The following is a 21681-nucleotide window of genomic DNA, read 5'->3' as shown; positions in this document are numbered from 1 at the left end:
TACTGGGAATTCTGTGGACGTTCAACACAAATGGAGAGCCCCTGAGATATCATTGTAGCCATTTGTTAAAACTGTAAAAGTATTTGTCCATGTGTCAGAATATATTTATCTCCAATATCCTTATAGAAATCTGTCACATATTTCCAGTATATAAGACTAGAGGGGGTAACTGGGGTTGCCCGAGTGTGGAGAGGTTTAATGGTAAGGAGCCCTAAAAAATGTTTCAAAACCCCCTAAAAGAAAAGGCAGCGAGTACCTATGCAAGCGATAAAATAAAATAAATAAATAATTGATTAACAGAGCTCTAAAAAGAAAAATAGCTAACCCACTAAGAAAAATGAAAATAGCAGAGAGTACTCGCAATAAAAAAATGTAGTAAGCAGGAAGGTAGGCTCGAACCTGTAACGCTAAGAAAAAAAGGAAGTGAAAAAAAAGCTAACTGTAAATCACAGCGGCCACCGTGATATACAACGTTTCCGCAATTTAAATTAAACTTAATCATTGCAAGGCGTAAGTGATTTTTCAAAAATGTCAACGAAAAAAGTGACATCTTCTTGTAAAAACGGTCCACTTGACGGTAAAAGAATTATGTTTTTCGTCAATTTTCGGATTTTTATCGTCCGAGAGTGCGAGCTTTCAAACGATACCTATTTTGTCAGTGTTCGTCGCGTGTATCGAAAGTTTTTGGCAGGCATACAAACATACGCACATACATTTTGCCTTAGACTATAGACTAGCCTGGGTGCCCGGAGTTGCCCGGGTGTTTAGAGGTGTGTGCTGAGCAAAATAAAAAAAAGAAGTGGTAGTAGGCGGGCAAACTCGAACCCGCAACGCGAAGGCGTAAAAAGTAAACGAAAATCTGTTGTCTTACCTCTACTCCATGACACGACCAGAAGTTTGGAACGTTGAAATTAAGTGAAGTCAATCCAACCAATACGTTAACTTGCAAAAATGGCGACTAAAAAACCTCCAAAAAACGACCCTCCTTGTAGAAAACTGCCCAGTTGAGGGTAAAAGGATTTATGTTTTAAGCCTATTGTTCAATATTTGTCCTCTGAAAGATCGAACTTAAAAATGATACCGATCTCGTGAAAATCCGTCGCCTCTCTCGAAAGTATTTGTCATACATACATACATACATACATACATACATACATACATACATACATACATACGTACATACATACATACATGCATGCATAAATACATACATACATACATACATACATACATGGCTTCCTTCAGTTTTCACAGACTATGGGTACCCTTAAAAGAGTGCCTGCGCGTGATATTATTGTGGCAAGAGTTGCGCAATCTCAACCATACCTCTCCTGAGTCAACATTGTTGAATACCAATAGCAAGTGGAGGTTCAGGACGACTGGAAACAATGCCGAGATAAGCGGAAAGCACATACAGCCCCTAGAATTCCCATAACGGTCACCCATCTGGTACTAGCCAGGTTCAAGTTGGTTAACTTCGGTGATCTAACATACATACATACATACATACATACATACATACATACATACATACATTTAAACTTTATATTATAGGAGAAGAATAAGATAATGAAGAAATTCTCATTTCATTCTACTTGGAAAAAAAACATTTTAAAGTAAAAAAACCTGAAAAACACAAACAAAAATGCAGCAGACGTGATGGAAAAATACAAAAGAACGCACGTAAAAATGGCATAAATAACCCTGTTTCAATATTAAAACTTTAAACATCGAAAAAAAATATATCCGACATCTCGGCTCGAACGTGCAATCTTCGAGCTTCAAAATGATACCGATATCGTGAAAGTCCGTCGCCTCTCTCGAAAGTGTTTGCCAGACATACATACATACATACATACATACATACATACATACATTTAAACAGATTTTTGCTCATTATATTATAGACTAGACTGGGTCTTCTGTGTTGCCCGGATGTTTGGAAAAAAAGTGGTAGTAAGCAAGCAAGCAGGCAGGCTCGAAACCGTATCGCGAAAGAGGAAAAGAACGTTAAAAACATGATGTCTTTGCTGTTGCGGCCATTGCTAAACCTGAAGTAACGTAGGTTTAAATTAAGGCTAGTCATTCGAAAAGAGGTGATGATTTTTGAAAATGTCGGCGAACAACGCGACCCCTCCGTGTAGAAAAGTGCTCAGCTGAGGGTGAAGGAATTAATGTTTTTGATTATTTTTTCGATATTTGTTGTCTGAATGGTCGAGCTTCAAAACGCTGCCGATCTCGTGAAAATCCGTTGCCTTTGTCGAAAGTTTTAGCAGACATACAAACATACATACATGCATACATTTAAACAGACAAGTGAGATTTATATTATCGAACATGGCAAACACAGAAAGGTCTCTAATAAGAACAGTACGAAAAAGGAAAATGGGATTCGTGAGTCATGTGTACAGAAAAAAGCGGAATAGAGAAGATTAGTTTGACGGGAAAGATAAGATCGTGGGTACAAGAAGCAGAGGACGACAGCGAGAAACATACGTTGACACTCTGAATACCTGGGCAACATAAAAAATGATGAGCAACAATGAATTCATGAATGCCTCGAGAGTGAGTGAGAGAGTGAGTGAGAGAGAGAGATTAAGAGAGAGAGAGAGAGAGAGAGAGAGAGAGAGAGAGATGGAGAGCCATAGCCGTTAATGCCTGTACAAGGTAGGACACCACTTGATGATGATGATGATGATGATGATGATGAAATTGGCCTAGGCTTGACTACTACAGCGACTGAATCGATTATTTAGATAAGGCTCCCTTCAACTCAGAGTCCAGTGATTAAAGCGATATATATATATATATATATATATATATATATATATATATATGCAGAATCTTTTTCAATAAATAAATATATTTATTTATTTAAAGTTAAATTCGATATTTCGATTCATAAAAGAACCTTCAGCAAAAACCTAGATTTTTTTTACGTGCTGTGCGAAGGGTTAATACTTGGCCCGTCTCAAGATGCGGGTAAAGTACGACGTTTAGATGTCCGATACAGTCTTAAACCGTTAAATTTTGAATTTTGTATTCCAATAATAATATAAACAGCAGATTTTCTATTATTTAACTATTTGTTTTATCTTTAAATTGCTAAAATTTTAAATTTTGTATGTATACATAAATACATATGAGAAAATTTGAGAATATTTGTGGGCGAGGACAATTCTCAACGAATGTCTGTGTGTGAGAACACTCAACGAATTTTTGATCAGCGAGCTTTAAATTTGGTATGTAGGATTATCGGACATGTGGAAAACTTTTTAATCGGTTTTCATACAGAAATAACGGACTCTTAAGGAGTCCAAATTGAAAAATTGGTACTTAGGAGTCATTGCATTTTTATTTGTTTGTCAACTGTTTCACGAATACGCATGCGCGACCGTGAAACAAGACCGAGTTTTTATTTTAAGAATAAGTAGGTTTGAAAACACTTTTTAAAGATCGTGTCTAGTCTAATGGTGATCATACTTGATAAACTGTCTTTAGATTTCGGTCTGTATGAATTAAAACATAATATTTATACGGACCTCCTAGAACTGCACAGGATTACCATTATACTGCGGTTAACAGGGAACAGATAATTACAGGAAGGATCTAAAGTCTTGCTTTTGAGGTCGAGACAAAAAAAAAAAAAAGAATTCGCGACTACATTGCCTCTATCCGGACTCAACTGCTGGTGCCAAATTATAAAAAAGTCACTTGATTACTGCGATCCGCTTTTCCCTAGACAAGTATAATTTAACTGGAAGTGCGACACGGATTAAAAGTGTAATTTAATCGTGAACGTTTCTAAACGAATGATTTTTTTTTTTTACATCTCAATGATTTCCGTGTGGAAATTCAAGACGACGTTCCGTCATGGTCATGAGTACACGCTCTTTTTGTTTATTGTTTCTCAGGCGAAGGCATGGAACACACACACACACACACACACACACACACACACACACACATACATATATATATACATACATATATATATATATATATATATATATATATATATGATTTTCAGAATGTGAGAGATTGTATAATAAATTTCACAGCCAAACAACGTCGCAGCTCACAAGAGCCATGACAGTCAAGACTCGAGTTTCGCCCTCATTTGGGCTCATCAGTTAGAAATTTAAGAAATTTACGTGCAGGGTTTCGAATCCTGAGCTCGGATGTGTCTAACTGATGAGCCCAAATGAGGGCGAAACTCGAGTCTTGGACTTCCGGTTCGTTGACTGTCATGGCTCTTGTGAGCTGCGACGTTGTTTGGCTGTGGCATTTATTATATATATATATATATATATATATATATATACTACCAGGGAGACACGATGTTGTCCGGGATTGAATGATAATCAACGAATATTCCACACTCCTATATTTTTATTGTCATCCAGATTCGTAAAATCGCCCGGGAGGAAGCTTCACATGCCTCCATGCAATAACTTAGTCCAAAATATGTTATTCTACTATTCTCTCTATGTTGCATAGTTGGGATCTTTTAAAGAGATAGGATGGGACATTCATATTTACTAGAGACAGCGGACATGTATTTTGATAAGGGGGAGAAGAAGAGAGGGAGAACGACATTTATACATTTTCCTGTCTGTGGTTCTTATATCATATATTGTAGAGAGGAGGGTTATTAGTTCTTATGACACAGAAGGGGACAGTCATTACTTAGATAGAGAGGGGGATACATTACGTAGATGGTTTATACACAAAGTTCATTATAACGATGAGTGGACACAATGTTTATATAAAGGATGTTTCACATTACCTTTAATTGTTGAAGAATGGCACAACACGAAGACGTAGCTACAAAAGATGATGTGTTCTTTTATTACATTCGGCTGGTTGCAATGATGATGGTTCCAGGAATTCAAAGCCGACTGCATGATTAAAACTTTCTAACCCTTCGCTACCAAAGGGGGACCCTGCTTTTCTGACAATGTCAGCTCGGTCTCTAACTCGACTCTCCCCTGTCTCTCTAAAACTAGCAAACTATATTGAGAATTCATTTTTTGCTATGACGTCATGCACATGCCCAAAAACGTGCTCGACCCACGTGGCCTGAACTCACGTGGCTTAAACATGCATGGTTCGCACATATCCAAACCATTTCTGCCTATTTTTCGACCTAACTTATTTTTCAATATGTTTTAAATTTTCTATTGTTCGTTCTTCTAACTGACGTTATTTTAATTCAGTTTTCATAAAAAAGAATTGAACAATCAAAATTCCTTTTACTCAAACATATCTACTATTTTATATTAAATTGAACAATGCGAATTTTACATTCCATTTCCGACCCTATTTCTGCACCTATTTCTGAACCTTGCTTACAAGGTTCGAATCTCGGTCTACCTAATCTCATTTTTACTTATCTAATGTTTTTCTTACTTACAAGAAAAGGTCCCGTTTTCTTGTAACATCTAGAGAACTTTCTGTTACTTTTATTAAATTATTCTATTTAAACTGCTTTCCAGTAAACGAAAAAAAAAAAATTAAGAAATTTACGTGCAGGGTTTGAATGTACAGACCACGTCATGAAAAAAAAAAATTCAAAAATTTATGTGCGGAGTTTACAAAAAAAAAAGAACAAACAAACAAAAAAAACACTCTATCAGCTTACCCACAGTAGAACTTTCAGGGCCCGTTGTTCTATCACTGTTGCTAAGCGATGACATCGAAAAATGGCTTTACCGATGATGGATGAATTAAAATAACGGTTTTGATTATCGATTATCGGGAATTATCCAAGTTATTCTTAGACAAAACTTAACTAAGATCACTCCCAGACTTAACCACTAAAGTTCTGTAAATTTTAGAGAAAATCTGTTCGGACGTTTCTGAGTCTTTAAGGAACGAGACAAAGTTGCATTTATATATATATTGTTGTGGAAACGCCTACTAATTAACATAGGCGGGTGAGTGAGATATATAAAGGTATCAATCACCAATACCGGGGGAGTCCGGCAACGACCGTCAAATAGGTAAGACGCTTATGCTGCCTCCAGTAAGACATGCAACACGCCACCTGCCAGAATATCTCTAACTGAAGTATATCTGAAGACATGTAAATATGTATATAACTTTTCTTCCTAATATATTATTGTATACCTTTACTTTCGTGTTCTTGTTAATTATTTGTGCAGACACAACACACACACACACACACACACACATATATATATATATATATATATATATATATATATATAGTTACATTAGAAAAAAAAGGATATCAGCAAAAATTCCAAAAAAGGATATCAGCAGAAATTCCAAAAGCAAGAGCGTATTATATTTTTATTGGTAGCGTCGGTTAAAAACCTGTTAATAGGGAACCGTTTTAGGTCCCACTATCAAGCTCTCTTCAGTAACCGATGGTACCGATGAATGATTTCATCAAAACTTTCTGATATATATATATATATATATATATATATATATATATATATATATATATATATGTATATATATATATAAATATAGTCTAAAGAAGCCTTGAATAAAAAAAAATGCAAGATTAAAAATAAAGAATGCAGTTTAGATTCCCGGAAGGAAAAAAAATAATTTTAACCTATCGCAGACTAAGCATCTACATAATCCGATTTCTAAAAAGTTTATAATCATTAAAGAGAATTCATTTATATATGGATGGAAAGAAATATAGGCCTTAACTAAAATTGTTAAATAGGAATAGACTTAGCATTTGCATAAGCCGATTTCGCAAAAGTCTTCCATTTTAAAACAGGATTTAACTACATAAGGATGAAAAGAGAAAACCTTAACTAAAATTTTGTAAATAGAAAACGGGGATCATCAGCTGCTTACCATGTGGCTGTTTTTGAGATTTAAAAACAAGACAGCTGTTGAACCCCCCCCACATATATATATATATATATATATATAATATATACACACACACACACACACACACACACACACATATATATATATATATATATATATATATATATATATATATATATATATATATATATAATATATAGATATACTAGCTGGCAACCCGGCATTGCCTGGTGGTATAATACGCTTAAACATGATATTTTATTTCATGCAGATTGCCTATGTAATATAGAATCAAACCTCTATTGAATATTATATATTACGGGGAATAATTTCCCAGTGGACTAATTCGCAAGAAAAAAAAAATAATAATGGTAATATCGTTCATCAAATCCCGTCTGTGTTTGTTTACAGTTTAAGGTCATATGTTGTTTAGTCTTGACGATGAATGCTCTAGAAAATAATTTCTGATTAATGTTTAAGAATTGATTTACAGCGATTTTAAATAGTACCTTTTATTTTATTGTAAATTGAACTCAGTATTAAGAAAAAACATATAATGAAAAGGTGAGATACACCCGGGCTTGAACCTAGGGATCGTTCGATCTGTAGTCGAATGCTTTACCACTAGGCTATATCTCGAGATGATAATGAATCTATTCTTGTTTTTTTAAAGAAAAAAAAATGGTTTGTAGAAATGTTATTATCTCCCTTGACTGGTGTAAATAAAAATATTCCCTTGTAAAAAATAATTTTTTTTCATTTATAAGAGAAAAATCTACTTTTAAGATCTGATTTTTTTAAAAAAGGTTTTCGATACATATCAGATCAATTTCTGCACAAAACATATCTAAGAACACTGCCAGACATATAAATTAGCTTTATCTGAAATTTACAAAAGATATATTCGGCAGTTTCGGAACCTATAAGGAAGAAACTCACATACACAAAGTGACTTTTATGTAATCCTATATCTATATATATATATATACAAAGTAGTAGCGTTCGTATGTGTATGTCTGTGTGTACAACTTTCACACTATTAGACCGATCATGACCAAACCTGGCATGATGATGGTCCATTACCTAAGGAAGGTGCACACAATTTTTCAAGGTAAAGGTCAAAGGGCGCCATAGCCTATGTATATATACTCTCCTAGAGCTCACAACTCTAAAGCGATCAACCTCTTTCTAAAAGAAAAGATGTCGCGAGTTTGTCTCTGCTTTATCGTTATTTTCATAGCAATTTCTCGGCTGAGCTCCATTCTATGCCGCCCCTCGCCAGACTTTCGCAAGAAACACCCATCTAACAGAAAACATTGTCACTAATTTCCCCCACTCTTTATATGTGCCTAAACCTAAACGTAGATTCCATGAACAAAGCTTCTTTCTTAGAACTGCACGCCCGTGAAATTATCTTCCGTTTTCCTGCTTTCCAGCTGACTACAATATAGTTGTCTTCAAGTCTAACGTAAACAAGTTTTTGATGAACCGTTCCATATAAGTTAACAAATTTACCGAATTTCCATTATTAACAATTACTATATCGTCCAATTTCTACCGTACATTCTTTAACCCTTATCCTCGAGTGACCTCTTGACCTTGATAAGTGGTGACGACTATGTACAAAAAAAGATGTCATAACCAAATCTGACATGATGATGGTCTCCAACCTAGGGATAATGCACACTATTTTTTAAGGTCAAGATCAAAGGTTAAGGTCATAGTTGAGGTTCGCCACCATCTCAGGGGCCGCCACCACGGCGCCGGCCAACTTCTTTGTGAATTTGAATCAATCACCCTCCTCAAACCCTATCCCCTTAACCAATCTTCATAGTTCATAATTGGATTTCAGTCACTTCAAGCGGTAGTTAAAATTTTTTAAACACCTTAAGCAATAATTGCTCTTACAGCGTCCATTTACTACAAATGATATCGCTTTTGGCCCGTACGTGAAACTAAAATATGCCTTCTTGGTGTTTTAGCTAAAATCACAGTGTAGTATATGTTCTCTTTTAAGATGGGATTATGATATCGTGGGGTTTCTGTTCGCGCCGGGTGTCCACACAATTGAAATATGTCACAGACTCCTATTAGGATCTTAAAGATAAATCGTAATAACCAGAAATATTCTGACACAACCTAACCAGATTATTTAGATAAATACTTTTTAAGTTTTAACAAAAATACCACAATAATATCACGCGGTCTCTATCCACGCTGGACGTCCACAGAATGGCCTTTAGCAATATATTACATATGAAAGATTCTGCTGTGGAATTTCCATAGGTCCCGCTAGTCATTATAAGTTGACTATAGTTTTCCTACGTGAACGTATAAGTGGTGGTATAGGTGTATCAGAATTTTTGTAGGAATTTTTGACACCCCTAACACGAAACTGCGAATAAAATATAAAAATCTCGTAATTTCTCTTTTAAAAGTGGGTTGTTTATTTTCTTTATGGATTTACTTCCAAAATAAACTGTTAAAGTTTTTTCAAAAGTAATAGAAATATTTTATTTTAAAAAACACTAATGAATTTTACGAACTCAATATTTTTCAATTTTTAAACTTTAAAAATCTATCAAAATTTTTCTATTGATTCTATTTTTACGATATTTTCAAGGTCAATGTGAAATTTTATGCTCTTTCCAATAAACTGAATATAATATTTTAGACAAACGTCATTTTTTTAATTCACGCCCCCCATTTTCAAGTGTCTATTAAAATGTAAATAATTAATTTACTCACCAAAGTTTTATATATCACAAATTGAAGAGAAAAGGTCAATAAATAATATATTCAAATTTAAAACAAAAAAGATTAGTTTTTTTTAGAAATTTACCTGTAAAGTTCGAAGTTTAAAACCTTTTTCTTTTTAACCACGTTGTTTCTTTTTTTCTTTTGTTTTTTTTATGAAACCTTGGTCCTTGCTCCTTTAATTAAAAGAAATTAGGACTTGAATTACATTTTTCGAGTAGTTATAAGCTTGGAAAGACAGGGGGTCGAATAATTCACGCCTTCCATTTTGAAATGTCTATTAAAAAGTAAATAATTAATTTACTCACCATAGTGTTATATATCACAAATTGAAGAGAAAAGGTCAATAAATAATATATTCAAATTTAAAACAAAAAAGTAGTGTTTTTTAGAAATTTACCTGTATAGTCCGAAGTTTAAAACCTTTTTTTTTTTAAAAACACGTTGTTTATTTTTTTGTTTTTTTTAATGAAACCTTGGTCCTTGCTCCTTTAATTGAAAAAAAATTAGAGCTTGAATTACATTTTTCGAGGAGTTATAAGCTTGGAAAGACAGGGTGGAATTATTCACTATTTTTCACGAAATTTCTGACACAACTAGTGGTGGTACACTGTTTGGTTCAGGAAATTATTTTAACCCCTGCTAGGGCGAGTATTTTTCTTGTCCTGCATAACGCTAAAAGCAAAGTTTCGTATTTTGTTTTGATGGCTTCTTTCTCTTTATTTATTGTCGGTGAATTTAAAAAATGCCATGCTAGGTAAAGTGCGGCTATTTATTACAAAATGCTTGCATCGCTAAGCACTCCTCATTGCGTAGGCACAATTTTAAAGTGTATCCATTGGTTGGCGCCAGATTAATAAACAGTCACTCGATTATTTATATCCACGTTCCTAACTGATATCTTTTAACTTTGGGAGTGCGACACGGATTAAAAACGTAATTTAATCATGAATAGTTTTAGACGGATGATTCTCGTCTCAAATGAGTCGGTTTCAACTGGAAATAGGATACGGAATTCTGTCGGGGATATAAGTATGCGGTCTTTTTTGTGGATTGATTTTTGAGGATAGAAAAGAGAAGGCGAGAGAGACGGGGGGAATACACACGTGCAGACTTACATACCCTTTTACTCTATGCCATTTAAAACGTAGCGGTTAAGTGACATCGAATGCAGTGTCATGGTAAATCCGTTCTTTTTAGTTGCTAGCGTAACTAGGATCTTTAATTTTCATCTGAATACGAAAGGGAAGATGTGTACGATAATGCAAATCATAGAAAGAGAGAAAGATGGAGAAATATATATATATATATATATATATATATATATATATATATATATATATATATATATATATATAACTACTTCATTTATTCACATAAATTTAATATACGAAAGTATAGATTTATGCGTAAACTTAAAGTATTTACTTCAAAAGTGCTCAATACGTAGGTAGAGCTAGTTAGTAATTTATAAAATATATATGGCGATTAAGCTACACTGAATATTCTGCGTTTCATCCAACTATAGGATTCGTCAGGCTTATGCGAATATTCAGTGTAGCTTAATCGCCATATATATTTTATAAATTACTATATATATATATATATATATATATATATATGTCTTATTTTTGATTACCGTTTTATCTGTTTGGTTACAAATGTTTCAGATGTTGGACCATGTTTACGATCTAACAGCCTCGTCAAACTTTACAGAAGTGGTCAGACCACTTCTGTAAAGTTTGACGAGGCTGTTAGATCGTAAACATGGTCCAACATCTGAAACATTTGTAACCAAACAGATAAAACGGTAATCAAAAAATAAAACACATATTTGCTCTGCAATAGTATTGAGCACTCTCTTCAGGTTTTTACTAATTACCAGTTTTACCATATATATATATATATATATATATATATATATATATATATATATATATATATATATATATATATATATATATATATATGATACTTTCACTAAACCTATGAAGACTGAGAGATCGGTCGAAAATTATGTACTTATAAAAAAAGGTTTTAAATTTTTTTTTTTATAATATTATTTTGTATTCCTGCACGTCACCAATTGAAAACGAATAAAGAAAAGTTATAAGCTTTTATACTTTTCGTATTCTTTTTTATTCATATATATATATATATATATATATATATATATATATATATATATATATATATATATATAGAGAGAGAGAGAGAGAGAGAGAGAGGGGGGGGAATACACACGCACAAAACTACACTCCATCTCTCACATTTTTTCTACCACGCATAAAATATGTATTTTCAAAGAAATGGCGGGTCTTTTGAGGACTACAGTATCATAGTAAAGCGTTCGTTTTAATTTCTAACATATCTGGGATCTAGAATTTACGCTTGTCTTATGTTTTGCGTGAAAGTTTTATATCCTTACTATAAATAAGAAACACGAGGTTATGGGTGAAAGACAAAGGGGAGAGAGGGAGAGAAAGAGAGAGAGAGATATGAAGCCAAAGAGAAAGATAGAGAGACAGTGACAAATATTAATGGATACAGAGAGAGAACTGTGCGTGAGAGAGTGTAGAAAAAGAGATTATATGCATAAGAGAGAGAGAGAGAGAGAGAGAGAGAGAGAGAGAGAGAAAGAGAGAGAGAGAGAGAGCTATTGTGAAAGAGAAATAAAATTAAAAGAGTTATAGCTATAGCGTTGTAAAGAGAGTAAGATTTTTTTCACAATATCGTACGGATATTTTATTTTCTTCAATTCATTCATCCAGAAGAAGTCTTCTTTTTCATATATATATATATATATATATATATATATATATATATATATATATATATATATATTACATATATATATATAAAGCAGAATGTGTGTGTGTGTGTGTCTGGTCACGAATAAGCTCCTATATGGTTGACTATTTTAAAAAACTGATTACAGATAATGATAGAAGAGGTATCGAGACACAGGAATGGGTATGTTTGATGTGGCAGAACAGTGGTTCATTAACATTGTGGGGTCTGCATTCGCGCCTGATCCACAAAGTATGGAAATAAAATAAAAAATTAAAACATTTAAAAAAAAGTTTACAGGTGGTTTTGATATAGATGTACATAAGAATATTGTGATAAGTATGTTTTAATTTCAATAGGGATGGTATAATAAAATTGTGGGTTCTGCTTTCGCGCCTGACCCACATAGAATGGAAATAAGCACAAACTTTAATAACGACTTTTCATATTTATCTGCGTAAGTATACTTTGATAATTATGTTTCAGTTTGAATAAATATGATATAATAAAATTATGGGGTGTTCGTTCGCGCCTGACCTCCATAGAATGGAAATATGTCACAAAGTTTAACAAGGTTTTTTAATATAGATCCACAGAATATTGTGATAAAAGTTTCAGTGTGAACAGGTATGGTCTAATAAATTATGGGGTTTATCTATTTTATTTTTACTTTCATCATATTTTGCTTTGGTTTTGATACCCCCTAATTCGAAGCTATCTCTTTACAACCCTTCTTTTTCATAACTTATCATACTTTCATAAATCAGAGTCCATTTTCCATAGGCTGTTTTTGAACCCAGCCAACGACGGGTACTTTTGCTAATATATATATATATATATATATATATATATATATATATATATATATATATATATATATATATATATAATTATAAAACTCCTTGTTAATGACCTTGTAACGACGTATGTAACCCACTTTCCGGTTTACGACATCCGGTTGCGCATGTGCGCATGACCTGCGCACTGAAATATTAAGGTTATTATTTCGAAATTATTATTTAAAATGGAAAGAGTGGGGATTTAAAATAACTTAAACGTAATACGGAAATGAACGATGTAAAAAAATGCAGACAGTATTAACAATTGTTTATTTGGATGAGTTAATCGCGAAAAAACAAACAAACAAACAAAGAACAATTTGGACGCTGAAATATTAACGTTATTATTACGAAATTATTATTTAACATGGGAAGAGTGGGGTTTAAAATAAACAAAAAAAAGCAAAAGAACAATTGGGACGCTGATTATTTTACATGGGAAGAGTGGGGTTTTAAATAACTTAAACGTAATACAGAAATGTACGATGTAAAAAAAAGCAGATATATCAAAATTTGAATTTAACTATAATAAGTATTATGATATCTGTTCAGTGCACATTTATCTATAAGTATGGCCGACCACTTTTAATTCAGTAACTGTAAATAAAAATAAATCAATTATAATAAACAGAACGACTCATAGAAATCTATCTATATTCTTTTTTCATTTTAATATACTTTCATAGAAATATTTCTGTTATGTCAAAAGAAACCTATTTTCTTTACGTCACAAGTGTCACGCTCATACATGAATTCCATAGCTAATATAGCATACTGACCCAACGGGTCACGGGTAGTCTAGTATACATATATAATATACTATAATATATATAATATAATATATATGCAAGGTTATATATATATATATATATATATATATATATATATAGTTTTATTTATAATATTCCGAATTTTACTGGGTTTATATAATTGAAAATTCGGTAATCGTTCATATACCAATAGTCAAAATGAGATGACTTAAACTGTAAGCTACCAAATTATCATATTTCATAATTTAGTATTCATATATTGTTTTAACAAAACCCAGACATCAAAGAATAGATTGATAGCAACAAATAGTGTATTTATCATAAATCTTAAGAGGTAGGAACGAAAGAAAATAAAAAATAAATTTAGATCCTTAATTTTAAACGAAGAATGAGATTGCACTGAATATAGAGCCATGTAACGTTTTTTTCCTCATGGAATAAGTTTCAAACAAAAACCGCTTTTTGAAATTACACAAATAGTTTAAGCGATATTTTTGTAAATAAACGAAGCAGATTCCAGATACGAAACTAACATTTAATTGCAATAATATAGCTTAAGACTTGGTTGATTAGTCCGTATTAAAAAAAATAATTTAAATTAAATAAAGAAATAAAGAAATTTAATTGAAGAAATTAATGAATCGTATTAGTAAAACATATAAAGTGAAGATAGGTTATTAGTGGTAACGTCGTGTGATAATTCGATTGAAATTTGTTTTAAACAGAGATACGAAAATAGGTAAATATATACATCTTTAAAAAAAACTTTAGAAAGATGAGATGTAAGTAAAATATTTTTCCATATTTCTCCACATAAGGAAAATGGACTTCATACTGTTCATTGTTAAAGTGTTTTTTAATCGATACGTCTGACGAAAGGCTGTTCTTGTGAAAATTTTCAAACGACATAATGTTTGAATTTGTCCGAACAGTCTTGAAGCCATTGTAACTAACGATGAAATACACTATTTTTTGCTATCAGTCTATTCGTTGATGTCTTGATGTTGTTAAAACAACACGCACGCACATACGCACGCGCGCGCACACACACACACACACACATATATAAGCTTCAGAATGAGAGATTATATAATTATTTCCACAGCCAGACAACGTCGCAGCTCACAAGCGTCAAGAAAGCGGACAAACTGGAAGTCCAAGGATCGTGTTTCGATCTCATTTAGGCTAATCAGTTAGACACATCCGAACTCAGGATTTGAAACCCGAGCCACTTGCATCCTAGACGAGCACTCTACCAACAGAGGAAGCACGTCACACACACAAAAATTTCTATTAATTACACAAATCAAGCATATATATATTCAACTATAAAATTCCTACTTGTGAGACGTTGGCTTGGGTTATAGCTGGTTGGATGCCTACGTACCGTGTCCGGTATGAGGTAGGTTCATTCCACTGTAGGATCTATACCGCAGTTTGCTTGATCTGTGTAAGTTAATAGGCAATCTTGTGTATGTGGCGTGTTTGCTCAGTTGGTAGAGTGCTCGCCTTGCATGTATAAGTTGAAATCATATATTTGTTTTTGCATAGCGAGCACTTTTGACAGGGACATTACAGTCATCCTCAGGCAGATTATATCATTTAGATTCTTAAAATTCCTTTTTATTTTAAATTACGTTTGGCATTACTTGTGTTAAAATTTATATATATTGTCATTGTCACGTGTTGGAGTGGTTAATTAAATTGGTGGACAATTTTTTAACAGGACTGGTTAATATTAATATTTACATTGAGTTAAATTACATTTACATTTTTTTATACACATTATTTAGAATTTACGAACCTAAGCATTTTAAAAATGTTCCGACGGTATTAATAATTCATATCATTTATATTATTTGAGGTTGTTTTTTATATATGAATTTAGGAAGACTCGTCCACGGAAAAATCGTCCATGGAAAACCAGCCCATTTTTGTTAGGTAGGAAAACTGTTCCATTATTGAAAAAATATCGATTGAAAACACATTTTATAAGGATTATTAAATCCCTAATAAAATACCCACTTTGGCAATCTTCCACCCAGGTAATTGATTGGTCTTCGAACATTCAAAATAAAAATAATTTTAAATTTCTTTCTTTTGATATCGAATCGTATTACCAATCGATATCATTTTTCCTTTTAGATGAAATTCATAATATATTCCATAAACAATTCTAATTGGACGGGAGGCCTATACAGAGATGATGTACTTTTTGTAACAAACTCCACAAATAAAAATTACGAAAAAGCAATTAAATCCTTGCATAAGTTCTTTAAAAATTATGGACTTACTATAAAGATCGACCCTAATAAAAAAATAGTTATTTTCTTAGACTTAACCTTCAATCTTGAAAATTCTACTTTTGAATCCTATCATAAACCAAACCAATCTGTACTATATGTCCATAATGAATCGAACCACCATAAGTCAATATTGATTCCTAAACTATCTTCTTACAAATCTATATTTAACAAAAACACAAAATATTACAATGAGGCCCATAAAAATCCAGGATACAAATCACAAATCAAATACCTAAATAAAAACGATAAAAACACAAACTGCATTTTTTGGTGTCTTTAGAACCCCCCCCCCCACCTCCACCCAATATTTTTGCTGATGAGGAGACTTTTTTTCAAAAAACTATATGATAAAATTATTGTCCAAGACACACTGTCTATCACAATAAAAACATCGTTTCCGAAACGATCGTACAATTTATTGATTTTGTTTGTTCTTCCTTATGAAACCGATTTTTAATTTTTAATTTTAATTATAAATTATCAATCATCTTACTCTCTCTCTCTCTCTCTCTCTCTCTCTCTATATATATATATATATATATATATATATATATATATATATATGTGTGTGTGTGTGTGTGTGTGTGTGTGCGTGTGTGTTTGTGTGTGTGCATATATATTATTGAAAGCACATTATATATATATAAATTTCTCTCTCTCTCTCTCTGTATATATATATATATATATATATATATATATATATATATATATATATATAAGGGAGAGAGCGAGAGAGATATGTGGGGGAGAAGAGAGGGGTGGGGGAATAATCTAGGAGAGGTTGTACCAGGGAGGATATTTCGTCCGAACTGAAACGAAAAATCCATTCGATCTTACCTTCTCTGGTTTCATAGAAAGGATACATAGACCTGTTACCAAAGAGACACGGCTCCGGTTTTAGTGTATCCCTCGACCATGACACGATGAAAATCTTAAGTATCAGCTAGATTAAACGTTTTAAGCAACGATTAGGCAACCTCTTTCTGTCTCATAATAACTTGATTCATTTCAAGGCAAACGACGCCAGCTTTATAACTGACTTGGCTAGAGCTTTTTATTCTGCCCCCCCCCCCGCCCGAAATCAACAGATTAGACGATTCCTATAATGATCTGGTCCCTGTTGATTTTGCAGTTGGAGTTTAGTTCTGTGCAGTTCTAGGGGGGGTGCACCCTCCCAGGATTTGCCTTCTCTCTTTGAGAAGGGGTTAGTGTATTGCTAATTGCCTCGAGTGCCAAGAAGCACTGTTTTTGCAGGTCAGAGTGCACTTCCCTTGGAGCGCTGACTTATTAATCCCACTTTCTGAACAGGGAGACCCAAGGTTGCGAGGAATTAAATGATGCTCAATGAATACTTCACACTTCATATCGTATTTCCATCGAAATCGCCCGTTTTTCAATTAAATCGAATGATTGCCAGCTTTAGTTGAGGACCCATCGCGCTGCACCGAGACGAAGCGTCACATTTAAGCGATTTAGTTCACAATACATTGCCGTCTATATTGCATTGTTGATTTTATTAAATGAATAGCATTTCAATCCGACGTTGCCCGGGTGTTTGGGGGTGTATGTTGAACAAAAAAAAAAAAAAAGAAAAAGAAAAATTAGAAGAAAAAAGCGGTCAATTTTTTAAAATTTGATCCCTATTATGACCCCTTAAAATTTATTGTTTTGGGCTCAAATCAAGTTCTTAAGTTAGATCCATGTCCAAGGAACCCATATCTAAAATTTCAAGTGTTTAGACCCAAAATTGTCGGAGGAGTTTGGTAGAGTTCTCAAAGGTCAAATCGTTGAACTTTAACCCCTTAACAGCCAAATTTCTAGCCGAAAACCTATCACAAAGATTTCCCCAAATCTCAGTACTCTGTATATCAATTTTCGAGTCTGTAGCCTAAGATTGCTATTGTTATTGTGTAGGAAAATGTACACGGACACACACACAGACACACACACAGACACACACACGCAGACACGTTCACTTTTATAGATGTATAGATATATAGCTTTTGAATACATAATAGGTTGAATCAAAGTTTAAAATGCAAAAGTCAATTATCATACTTCAATTGTTTTCTAAACAGAAACATTTATTTCAAACGCGCCCCTGTCATACCAAAGAACTGTTGATTTTATATGCCTTAGTGCTTGTAATGATTTGAATTTAAGTTTAAAATGAAAAAAGAAATCAAATACCATAGTGCAATTGAACTTTAAACAGAAACATCCATTTCGAAAACACCTATATCATATCAAAGAACCTACTGTTGATTTTATATGTTGGGCCTTTCTGCTTGTGTGGTAATAAAACTTCTTAAATGCACTTGTGATGTTAGGCTGTGTAAAGTGTTAACTTTGGTCAAAAATCACTTGTTTTTACTTTCATCGGATTATTTCGATTATCGATTATCGAAGACACTCCGAAATAAAATCTTTCTAAGAAAGCTGCCCGGCCCTTTAAGTATCTTTGAATGAAATTTCATAAAAAACCGCCCAGCCGTTTTCGAGTACATGAGGAACGAACTCACAAACACATACATAAACAGAGACAAACACAAAGTTCTTTTTATATAACAGTAAAGATAGAGATTAGTATTTGTATTTTTAGTATTTGGTATATGTCATAATCACGTTGACACACCGGTTCCCGTTAGATCACCAAAAGTTAAGCAACGTTGAGCCTAGATTGTACTAAAATGGGTGATCGTTTGCGAATTCCAACTGCTGCATGCGATCTCCACTCATTCCGGCATTGTTTCCAGTCGTCACTCGATTCAAGCAGTGCCGATTCATTAGCAGTATCAGAATTTTTGTAGGAATTTTTGACACCCCTAACACGAAACTGCGAATACAATATAAAAATCTCGTAATTTCTCTGTTAAAAGTGGGTTATTTATTTTCTTTATGGATTATACTTCCAAAATAAACTATTACAGTTGTTTTAAAAGTAATAAAAATATTTTTATTTTTTTTTTAAAACAGTAATGAATTTTCCGAACTCAATATTTTTCAATTTTTAAACTCAATATTTTTAAATTTTTAAATTTTAAAAATCTATCAAAATTTTTCTATTGATTCTATTTTTACGATATTTTCAGGGTCAATGTGAAATTTTATGTTCTTTCCAATAAACCGAATATAATATTTTAGACAAACGTTTTTTTTAAATTCACGCCCCCCCATTTTCACGCCCCCCCATTTTCACGCCCCCCCCCATTTTGAAATGTCTATTAAAAAGTAAATAATTAATTTATGTTTAATAGGTTTATATATCACAAATTGAAGAGAAAAGGTCAATAAATAATATATTCAAATTTAAAACAAAAAAAAAAATCAGTTTTTTAGAAATTTACCTGTAAAGTCCGAAGTTTAAAACCTTATTTTATAAGAACACATTTTTTCTTTTTGTCTTTTTTTTTTTTTTTTTAATGAAACCTTGGTCCTTGCTCCTTTAATTGAAAAAAAAATTAGGGCTTGAATTACATTTTTCGAGGAGTTATAAGCTTAGAAAGATAGAGGGGCGAATAATTTACGCCTCTCATTTTGAAATGTCTATTAAAAAGTAAATAATTAATTTATGTTTAATAGGTTTATATATCACAAATTGAAGAGAAAAGGTCAATAAATAATATATTCAAATTTAAAACAAAAAAAAAAATCAGTTTTTTAGAAATTTACCTGTAAAGTCCGAAGTTTAAAACCTTTTTTAAAAAAAAAAAACACATTGTTTTGTTTTGTTTTTTTTTTTAATAAAACCTTGGTCCTTACTCCTTTAATTGAAAAAAAAAATTAGGGCTTGAATTACATTTTTCGAGGAGTTATAAGCTTGGAAAGATGGGGTGGAATTATTCACTATTTTCACGAAATTTCTGACACTGCTACCGATTCATTAGAGGTGTGGTTGAAAGTTCCGCAACCCTTACATCGCAATTACATAGTTACCCTTACAAAAAGTATTCCTTGTCCTTTGAGAGTAAACGGAGGCGATCAACAATGATTGTTAGTATCGTCTGACTGAACCTTTAATTAAGAGAACACTACCGCTTGCAACTTATTCGACAGCTTTCGGGACCGATCCGGATTCTCCATCAATATTCTGAATTGATTTCGTAAGGACAGGAATTCTTTGGATACCAATTTACTACAAATATCTTTTTTTGTTCGGAGGTTTCTGAAGTTTGGAGTTGAGGATTGGTTATTAGTATTATTTGGATTCATCGGACTACTGTTCTCATTTTAAGTGCCATTTTCACAACGCTTCAGTCGATGTAACCTCCAGCCTTCTTCAGGTGTATCTTGTCGAACTCGGGTATGTTTCTGTCGAACTCGGGAATTTTGACGGAATTTCGAACGTATCCCTTTTATTTTCTTCACGGGAGTAGCATGCTCTTGTTCCGTAGGCCAAGTAATTCGCAATTGTATTTTACGGTCACCCACACTGAAATTTGAACCTCCAACCTTCAGGAGAATATCACTTTTGCAATTAAGTTCGACAAGATACACCTGAAGAAAGTCGGAGTTTCAATCGACTGAAACGTTGTGAAAATCACACCCAAAATGAGAGATGTAGTCCGATGAATCTAAATAATACGTATCTTTTTTTTTTCGTTACATTTTTTGAATATGCTTTCTTTGCTTGCTGTGTGTGTTTTAATATTTTTTTGTATTACGGATGGCTAAAATTAAATGAAAAGTTTTAAAATTAATAAATTTGATGAATTTTTATTTCGCCATATAGCGAAAACAAAATTGAATCGGTTAATACTTTCGAAATATGACTACAAATGTATAATTAAGCCATTTATGTTTCTGCATATTTTTTGGTTGCTCTCTTAACGTCAGATATGCTGATGACTTCATACATCGCTCTTCACGCCGCTTCTCATTTTTGCATCAATAAATTTATTGTGCTTCTCTAGAATTTGAACCGAATTGTGTTTTTTTTTGTACGCTAAACCAATGATGTTCAACGTGGTCTTTATGGACCACCGGTGGTCCACAGAAGAAATTTGGTGGTCCTCAACTTGATTTAATTATCAACACGAAATGGATAAGCTCCTCCACTTGTTCTTTCTGACAAACTTACAAAAATAGCATTTCTTCCCTGATGCATATGAAAGCAACAGCGCTTTATTATGAATTATTTCATCGATTTGTAGGGAAAATCTATTTATTTTGACCATATTTGGTCCACAAAAGAAATTTGGTGGTCCTCAACTTGATTTAATTATCAAAACGAAATATTTGTATCTTTAATTTAAAACATTTAAATTCCAATAAAATGTACTATAAACATGAATTATTTGGATAAGTTTTTAAAAGTGAATGTTTTTTTATTTGTTGTTTTTATTTGTTGTTTTTATATTTTTTGTTTTATTTTTTGTTTTTATATTTTGTTGT

General features: G+C 32.7%; 1 protein-coding gene across 3 annotated transcripts in view; it reads right to left on the bottom strand.

The window, feature by feature from the left end:
• Positions 1-21681, bottom strand: part of LOC145293753 (uncharacterized) — a 72014-nt gene that overhangs the window by 6246 nt on the left and 44087 nt on the right. The window contains exon 1 of one of the 3 annotated variants that reach the window (XR_013869762.1): positions 9668-9940. The exons of the other annotated variants lie outside the window; for them this stretch is intronic. The gene's annotated coding sequence lies outside the window, so the exon portion shown is untranslated. Of the gene's footprint in view, positions 1-9667; positions 9941-21681 lie in introns of those variants that run through there. 3 annotated transcript variants of the gene reach the window in all.

The sequence above is a fragment of the Euprymna scolopes genome, chromosome 15 (assembly GCF_053919585.1).
Source record: "Euprymna scolopes isolate OS-2025 chromosome 15, ASM5391958v1, whole genome shotgun sequence".
NCBI classification, from domain to species: Eukaryota; Metazoa; Mollusca; class Cephalopoda; order Sepiida; family Sepiolidae; genus Euprymna; species Euprymna scolopes.
This window is presented reverse-complemented; position numbering and strand designations above follow the sequence as displayed.